Source organism: Cryptomeria japonica, unplaced genomic scaffold (genome assembly GCF_030272615.1).
Source record: "Cryptomeria japonica unplaced genomic scaffold, Sugi_1.0 HiC_scaffold_251, whole genome shotgun sequence".
NCBI classification, from domain to species: Eukaryota; Viridiplantae; Streptophyta; class Pinopsida; order Cupressales; family Cupressaceae; genus Cryptomeria; species Cryptomeria japonica.
The window spans coordinates 146753-155814 of record NW_026729073.1 but is presented as its reverse complement, the minus strand read 5'-3'; the positions used below and the strand labels follow the sequence as shown (position 1 = coordinate 155814).

The 9062-nt window shown below is 62.5% G+C and overlaps 1 non-coding gene across 1 annotated transcript; it reads left to right on the top strand.

The window, feature by feature from the left end:
- The first annotated feature begins 1126 nt into the window (after window positions 1-1126).
- Window positions 1127-1245, top strand: LOC131869539 (5S ribosomal RNA). Its single transcript, XR_009367921.1, has one exon. It is a non-coding gene; the product is annotated as a 5S ribosomal RNA (ribosomal RNA).
- Window positions 1246-9062: the final 7817 nt, after the last annotated feature.

Sequence of the window (9062 nt, the reverse complement as noted above, 5' to 3'; positions counted from 1 at the left end):
CCCTAGCCAGGGTAGGTCACGGGGTGGTTGTCGGGGTGGGCGTCAAGGAGCCAAGGTGGGTGGCAAGTAGCCAAGTTGCGTGCCAAGGTGGGTGTCGGGGTGGGTGCCAAGGATCCAAGGTGGGTGCCAAGGAACCAAGGTGGGTGTCTGGGTGGGTGCCGAGGTGGGAGCCAGGGTGGGTCCCAAGGTGAGTGCAAAGGTGGGTGCCAGGGTCAAGGTGAGTGCCAATGTGGGTTCCAAGGTGCCAGGGTCAGGGTGAGTGCCAATGTGGGTTCAAAGGTGCTAAGTTGGGTGCGAGGTTGGGTGCGAGGGTGGGTGGGTGCCAAGGTGTGCTAGGTGGAAGCCCGGGTGGGTCGGCATCCCATGGGTGTCGAGTTGGGTGCCTGATGGGTGCTTCTTGTCAAGTTTTAGTCGTCGGGACTCATTTCGAGCCTTAGAGGTCGTTTCTTGTCCGGTTGCCCTGTCTTCGACCTGGGAACCCAATTTTGGTCCTCGGGTCCCATTTTTTTTTGTCTCGCATCCCACTTTTGGCCTGTGGCCTTTTCGGGGTCGATTCTCGTTTTGGGCATCAGAGCATGTTTCTTCTCCTAAAACCCAATATTTGTTTATTAAGTCTCGGAACACATTTTTGTTCTCGTGGACCCATCATGGGTCTTGGAACGCATTTGTGGTCCTTGGGTCCCATTTTGCATCCCGAAACTTGTGTTTTGGTGCTTGATCCCTATTTTGGGTGCCCACCTTGCACCAAGTGCGCACCCGGGGCAAACCGAGCGCCTTGGTGCACCGGGGCAAGATCGAGCGTGCACCCGAGGCGCCCCGAACATGCACCAAGGTGCACTCGGCCCACATGTGAGCGCAGGTCGTTGCGCCCGAGGTGGTGTGTGGGCACCGCGTTGCAGACGGGACACTGCACGCACACGACGCCCCCTCCAGGTGCACGCACGTAGGCCGGGCCGGGTGCACACCCGACGCCCTAGCAAGGTGCGCGCACCCGGGCAGGGCTCACACTTGGCGAACGGGGCGCACTTCGCGAGGGAGGGTGTGCACCTCGACGGGGGTGGGTGGCCGGGGTGGATTCGCACGTGGGTCGCGGTTTGCTAAGTACACACTGCGACAAGCTCATAACGGGTGCGATCATACCAGCATTAGTGCACCGGATCCCATCAGAACTCCGCAGTTAAGCGCGCTTGGGCCGGAGTAGTACTGGGATGGGTGACCTCCCGGGAAGTCCCGGTGTTGCACCCTTTTTTAGTTTTTCGCCGGGCGTCGCAATGCTATTTGAATAAACCTTTTGCCCGTTTGCGTTCTCGTCGGGGCCGGGCCGGGCCGGGGTGCGCTGCCCGCACTACCGCGCGCGCGGGGGCGACACCGAGCGCGCACCCGAGGCGCACCGAGCACACAGGCCACGGTGCAACCCGGGCGTTGTGCGCGCACCCCGGTGCGCCCGAGGTGCTGCGCGCGCACCCAGGTGAAATCGGTGTGCACCTCGGCCAGTGCGCGCTCGGTCGAGTCGCGCACGTTGGCCAAGGTGCACGGTGATGTTTCTTACTCTAAGGTTCCGCACCAGACGCCCGGGACAGGTGAGCGAAGCTGGGCGGGGCCGGGTGCGCGGCCGGGGCAGGTGCACGCAGCTGGAGAGAGCTTTGGAGCACACTTCGGAGCGCACCAATGATGCGCTCCATTCAAAAGTTTCCTGAAAAGGCAAAAAAAGTTGAGATTATAGAATTTCCCACTTGAGAGATTGTAAAAAAAAAAAATTTAAAATGAAGGAAACGCGGGTGCCAAGGTGTGCGCAACCCAGCCAAGGTGTGCGCACCAAGGCGCCCACCCTGGCGAAGGTGCACGCAAGGTGCGCACCCGAGGCAAACCGGACAATTAACCCAACTTTCGACTTCGCGCGCACCTTGGAGCGCACTTCGGAGCGCTCCTTGGTGCGCACCAATCTTGGGCACCTCGGAGTGCACCATGGCGCCCACCAAGGTGCGCACCCGGGGCAAACCGAGCTCCGACTTCGTGCGCACCTTGGAGCGCACGAAAGGTGCGCACCATGGCGCCCACCAAGGTGCGCAGCCCAGCCAAGGCGTGCGCATCAAGGTGCGCACCCTGGCGAAGGTGCGCACCCGGGGCAAACCGAGCTCCGACTTCGTGCGCACCTTGGAGCGCACAAAAGGTGCGCAACCCAGCCAAGGTGTGCGCACCCCGGTCAAACCGAGCTCCGAATCGTGCGCACCAGAGGTGCACGCCATCGTGCGCACCTTGGAGCACACTTCGGAGCCCTCCTTGGTGCGCGCCGATGTTGCGCACCTCGGAGCGCACCCGGGGAAAACAATGCAATTAACCCGACTTTCGACTTCGTGGGCACCTCGGAGCGCTCTCGGGTTCGCACCTCGGAGCACACCGAGGTGCGCACCTTTGATGCGCTGCCTTCACCAATTTCCAGAAAAGGCAAGAAAACATTGAGAAGGTGTGCGCACCGAGGTGCCCACCCTGGCGAAGGTGCACGCGAGGTGCGCACCCGGGGCAAACCGGGCTCCGACTTCGTGCACGCCGCACCTTGGAGCACACTTCGGAGCGCTCCTTGGTGCGCACCAGGGCGCGCAACCCAGCCGAGGTGCCCACCCCGGCGAAGGTGCACGCGAGGTGCGCACCCGGGGCAAACCGGGCTCCGACTTCGTGCACGCCATGGTGCCCACCGCGGCGAAGGTGCACGCGAGGTGCGCACCCGGGGCAAACCGGGCTCCGACTTCGTGCACGCCGCACCTTGGAGCACACTTCGGAGCGCTCCTTGGTGCGCACCATGGTGCCCACCAGGGCGCGCAACCCCGCCGAAGGTGCACGCGAGGTGCGCACCCGGGGCAAACCGGGCTCCGACTTCGTGCACGCCGCACCTTGGAGCACACTTCGGAGCGCTCCTTGGTGCGCACCATGGTGCCCACCAGGGCGCGCAACCCCGCCGAAGGTGCACGCGAGGTGCGCACCCGGGGCAAACCGGGCTCCGACTTCGTGCACGCCATGGTGCGCACCGCGGCGAAGGTGCGCACCCGGGGCAAACCGGGCTCCGACTTCGTGCACGCCGCACCTTGGAGCACACTTCGGAGCGCTCCTTGGTGCGCACCAGGGCGCGCAACCCAGCCGAGGTGCCCACCCCGGCGAAGGTGCACGCGAGGTGCGTACCCGGGGCAAACCGGGCTCCGACTTCGTGCACGCCGCACCTTGGAGCACACTTCGGAGCGCTCCTTGGTGCGCACCATGGTGCCCACCAGGCCGCGCAACCCAGCCAAGGTGTGCGCACCAAGGTGCACGCGAGGTGCGCACCCGGGGCAAACCGGGGTCCGACTTCGTGCACGCCGCACCTTGGAGCACACATCGGGGCGCTCCCGGGTTCGCACCGGCGTTGCGCACCGTGGTGGGCACCTCGGAGCACACCAAGGTGGGCAGCGAGGTGCGCACCTTTGATGCGATGCCTTCACTAATTTCCATAAAAGGCAAAAAAAAAACGAGATTTTAAAATTTCCGTTTTGAAAGATAGTGAGAAAAAGGGAATGCTGGTGCCATCTTGAGCCCGCCCTGGTGCGCAGCCCAGCCAAGGTGTGCGCACCAAGGTGCCCACCCTGGCGAAGGTGCGCGCCCGGACAATTAATCCAACTTCCAACTTCGCGCGCGCCAGGGTGGGAGCGCACCCAACAACCGGGCCTGGGAAGAGCCAATGCGAGAAACCCCACCAAACGCTCTGACAAAAAAAGAGGGGGCGCTCCAGTAACCCCGCTTCGGAGCGCACCCTGGGCAAACCCAGCCAAGGTGCCCACCCCGGCCAAGGTGCAGGCGAGGTGCGCACCCGGGGCAAACCGGGCTCCGACAACGTGCACGCCGCACCTTGGAGCACACTTCGTAGCGCTCCCGGGTGCGCACCTCAGAGCACACCAAGGTGGGCAGCGAGGTGCGCACCTTTGATGCGCTGCCTTCACTAATTTCCAGAAAAGGCAAAAAAAAAAGGAGATTTTAAAATTTCCGTTTTGAAAGATAGTGAAAAAAACGGAACGCGCGTGCCATCTTGAGCCCGCCCTGGTGCGCAGCCCAGGTAAGGTGCCCACCCTGGCAAAGGTGCGCACCCGGGCAATTAACCCTACTTCCGACTTCGTGCGCGCCAGGGTGGCAACCGGGCCTCGGAAGAGCCAATGCGAGAAACCCCACCAAACGCTCCGACAAAAAAAGAGGCGGCGCTCCAATAACCCCGCTTCGGAGCGCAGCCGGGGCAAACCCAGCCAAGGTGCCCACCCCGACGAAGGTGCACGCGAGGTGCGCACCCGGGGCAAACCGGGCTCCGACAACGTGCACGCAGCACCTTGGAGCACACTTCGAAGCACTCCCGGGTGCCCACCGGCGTTGCGCACCGTGGTGGGCAGCGAGGTGCGCACCTTTGATGCGCTGCCTTCACTAATTTCCAGAAAAAGGCAAAAAAAAATGAGATTTTAAAATTTCCGTTTTGAAAGATAGTGAAAAAAAAGGAACGCGGGTGCCATCTTGAGCCCGCCCTGGTGCGCAGCCCAGGCAAGGCATGCGCACCAAGGTGCCCACCCGAGGTGCACACCCGGGGCAAACCGGGCTCCGACTTCGTGCAGGCCGCACCTTGGAGCACACTTCGGAGCGCTCCTTGGTGCGCACCATGGTGCCCACCAGGGCGCGCAACCCAGCCAAGGTCTGCACACCAAGGTGCCCACCCCGGCGAAGGTGCACGCGAGGTGCGCACCCGGGGCAAACCGGGCTCCGACTTCGTGCACGCCATGGTGCCCACCGCGGCGAAGGTGCACGCGAGGTGCGCACCCGGGGCAAACCGGGCTCCGACTTCGTGCACGCCGCACCTTGGAGCACACTTCGGAGCGCTCCTTGGTGCGCACCATGGTGCCCACCAGGGCGCGCAACCCAGCCAAGGTGTGCGCACCAAGGTGCACGCGAGGTGCGCACCCGGGGCAAACCGGGGTCCGACTTCGTGCACGCCGCACCTTGGAGCACACATCGGAGCGCTCCCAGGTTCGCACCAGCGTTGCGCACCTTTGATGCGCTGCCTTCACTAATTTCAAGAAAAGGCAAAAAAAAACGAGATTTTAAAATTTCCGTTCTGAAAGATAGTGAAAAAAACGGAACGCGGGTGCCATCTTGAGCCCTTCCTGGTGCGCAGCCCAGGCAAGTTGTGCGCACCAAGGTGCCCACCCTGGCGGAGGTGCGCGCCCGGGGCAATCCGGGCTCCGACTTCGTGCACTGCATGGTGCCCACCAAGGCGCGCAACCCAGCCAAGGTGCCCACCGCAGCGAAGGTGCACGCGAGGTGCGCACCCGAGGTGCACACCCGGGGCAAACCGGGCTCCGACTTCGTGCACGCCGCACCTTGGAGCACACTTCAGAGCGCTCCTTGGTGCGCACCAGGGCGCGCAACCCAGCCGAGGTGCCCACCCCGGCGAAGGTGCACGCGAGGTGCGCACCCGGGGCAAACCGGGCTCCGACTTCGTGCACGCCATGGTGCCCACCGCGGCGAAGGTGCGCACCCGGGGCAAACCGGGCTCCGACTTCGTGCACGCCGCACCTTGGAGCACACTTCGGAGCGCTCCTTGGTGCGCACCATGGTGCCCACCAGGCCGCGCAACCCAGCCAAGGTGTGCGCACCAAGGTGCACGCGAGGTGCGCACCCGGGGCAAACCGGGGTCCGACTTCGTGCACGCCGCACCTTGGAGCACACATCGGGGCGCTCCCGGGTTCGCACCGGCGTTGCGCACCGTGGTGGGCACCTCGGAGCACACCAAGGTGGGCAGCGAGGTGCGCACCTTTGATGCGATGCCTTCACTAATTTCCATAAAAGGCAAAAAAAAAACGAGATTTTAAAATTTCCGTTTTGAAAGATAGTGAGAAAAAGGGAATGCTGGTGCCATCTTGAGCCCGCCCTGGTGCGCAGCCCAGCCAAGGTTTGCGCACCAAGGTGCCCACCCTGGCGAAGGTGCGCGCCCGGGCAATTAACCCAACTTCCAACTTCGCGCGCGCCAGGGTGGGAGCGCACCCAACAACCGGGCCTGGGAAGAGCCAATGCGAGAAACCCCACCAAACTCTCTGACAAAAAAAGAGGGGGCGCTCCAGTAACCCCGCTTCGGAGCGCACCCTGGGCAAACCCAGCCAAGGTGCCCACCCCGGCCAAGGTGCAGGCGAGGTGCGCACCCGGGGCAAACCGGGCTCCGACAACGTGCACGCCGCACCTTGGAGCACACTTCGTAGCGCTCCCGGGTGCGCACCTCAGAGCACACCAAGGTGGGCAGCGAGGTGCGCACCTTTGATGCGCTGCCTTCACTAATTTCCAGAAAAGGCAAAAAAAAAAGGAGATTTTAAAATTTCCGTTTTGAAAGATAGTGAAAAAAACGGAACGCGCGTGCCATCTTGAGCCCGCCCTGGTGCGCAGCCCAGGTAAGGTGCCACCCTGGCAAAGGTGCGCACCCGGGCAATTAACCCTACTTCCGACTTCGTGCGCGCCAGGGTGGCAACCGGGCCTCGGAAGAGCCAATGCGAGAAACCCCACCAAACGCTCCGACAAAAAAAGAGGCGGCGCTCCAATAACCCCGCTTCGGAGCGCAGCCGGGGCAAACCAAGCCAAGGTGCCCACCCCGACGAAGGTGCACGCGAGGTGCGCACCCGGGGCAAACCGGGCTCCGACAACGTGCACGCAGCACCTTGGAGCACACTTCGAAGCACTCCCGGGTGCCCACCGGCGTTGCGCACCGTGGTGGGCAGCGAGGTGCGCACCTTTGATGCGCTGCCTTCACTAATTTCCAGAAAAAGGCAAAAAAAAATGAGATTTTAAAATTTCCGTTTTGAAAGATAGTGAAAAAAAAGGAACGCGGGTGCCATCTTGAGCCCGCCCTGGTGCGCAGCCCAGGCAAGGCATGCGCACCAAGGTGCCCACCCGAGGTGCACACCCGGGGCAAACCGGGCTCCGACTTCGTGCAGGCCGCACCTTGGAGCACACTTCGGAGCGCTCCTTGGTGCGCACCATGGTGCCCACCAGGGCGCACCCGAGGCAAACCGGGCTCCGACTTCGTGCACGCCGCACCTTGGAGCACACATCGGAGCGCTCCCAGGTTCGCACCAGCGTTGCGCACCTTTGATGCGCTGCCTTCACTAATTTCCAGAAAAGGCAAAAAAAAACGATATTTTAAAATTTCCGTTCTGAAAGATAGTGAAAAAAACGGAACGCGGGTGCCATCTTGAGCCCTTCCTGATGCGCAGCCCAGGCAAGTTGTGCGCACCAAGGTGCCCACCCTGGCGGAGGTGCGCGCCCGGGGCAAACCGGGCTCCGACTTCGTGCACTGCATGGTGCCCACCAAGGCGCGCAACCCAGCCAAGGTGCCCACCGCAGCGAAGGTGCACGCGAGGTGCGCACCCGAGGTGCACACCCGGGGCAAACCGGGCTCCGACTTCGTGCACGCCGCACCTTGGAGCACACTTCAGAGCGCTCCTTGGTACGCACCAGGGCGCGCAACCCAGCCAAGGTGCTCACCCCGGCGAAGGTGCACGCGAGGTGCGCACCCGGGGCAAACCGGGCTCGGACTTCGTGCACGCCGCACCTTGGAGCACACATCGGAGCGCTCCCGGGTTCGCACCAGCATTGCGCACCTTTGATGCGCTGCCTTCACTAATTTCCAGAAAAGGCAAAAAAAAGAAAAAAATGAGATTTTAAAATTTCCGTTTTGAAAGATAGTGAAAAAAACGGAACGCGGGTGCCATCTTGAGCCCGCCCTGGTGTGCAGCCCAGGCAAGTTGTGCGCACCAAGGCACCCACCCTGGCCAAGGTGGGTCACGGGGTGGGTCCTAGGGTGGGTAACGGGGTGGGTACTAAGGTGCGTGCCAAGGTGGGTCATAGGGTGGGTGCCAAGGTGGGCACCAGGGTGGGTGTGCACCAACCCTAGCCAGGGTAGGTCACGGGGTGGTTGTCGGGGTGGGCGTCAAGGAGCCAAGGTGGGTGGCAAGTAGCCAAGTTGCGTGCCAAGGTGGGTGTCGGGGTGGGTGCCAAGGATCCAAGGTGGGTGCCAAGGAACCAAGGTGGGTGTCTGGGTGGGTGCCGAGGTGGGAGCCAGGGTGGGTCCCAAGGTGAGTGCAAAGGTGGGTGCCAGGGTCAAGGTGAGTGCCAATGTGGGTTCCAAGGTGCCAGGGTCAGGGTGAGTGCCAATGTGGGTTCAAAGGTGCTAAGTTGGGTGCGAGGTTGGGTGCGAGGGTGGGTGGGTGCCAAGGTGTGCTAGGTGGAAGCCCGGGTGGGTCGGCATCCCATGGGTGTCGAGTTGGGTGCCTGATGGGTGCTTCTTGTCAAGTTTTAGTCGTCGGGACTCATTTCGAGCCTTAGAGGTCGTTTCTTGTCCGGTTGCCCTGTCTTCGACCTGGGAACCCAATTTTGGTCCTCGGGTCCCATTTTTTTTTGTCTCGCATCCCACTTTTGGCCTGTGGCCTTTTCGGGGTCGATTCTCGTTTTGGGCATCAGAGCATGTTTCTTCTCCTAAAACCCAATATTTGTTTATTAAGTCTCGGAACACATTTTTGTTCTCGTGGACCCATCATGGGTCTTGGAACGCATTTGTGGTCCTTGGGTCCCATTTTGCATCCCGAAACTTGTGTTTTGGTGCTTGATCCCTATTTTGGGTGCCCACCTTGCACCAAGTGCGCACCCGGGGCAAACCGAGCGCCTTGGTGCACTGGGGCAAGATCGAGCGTGCACCCGAGGCGCCCCGAACATGCACCAAGGTGCACTCGGCCCACATGTGAGCGCAGGTCGTTGCGCCCGAGGTGGTGTGTGGGCACCGCGTTGCAGACGGGACACTGCACGCACACGACGCCCCCTACAGGTGCACGCACGTAGGCCGGGCCGGGTGCACACCCGACGCCCTAGCAAGGTGCGCGCACCCGGGCAGGGCTCACACTTGGCGAACGGGGCGCACTTCGCGAGGGAGGGTGTGCACCTCGACGGGGGTGGGTGGCCGGGGTGGATTCGCACGTGGGTCGCGGTTTGCTAAGTACACACTGCGACAAGCTCATAAC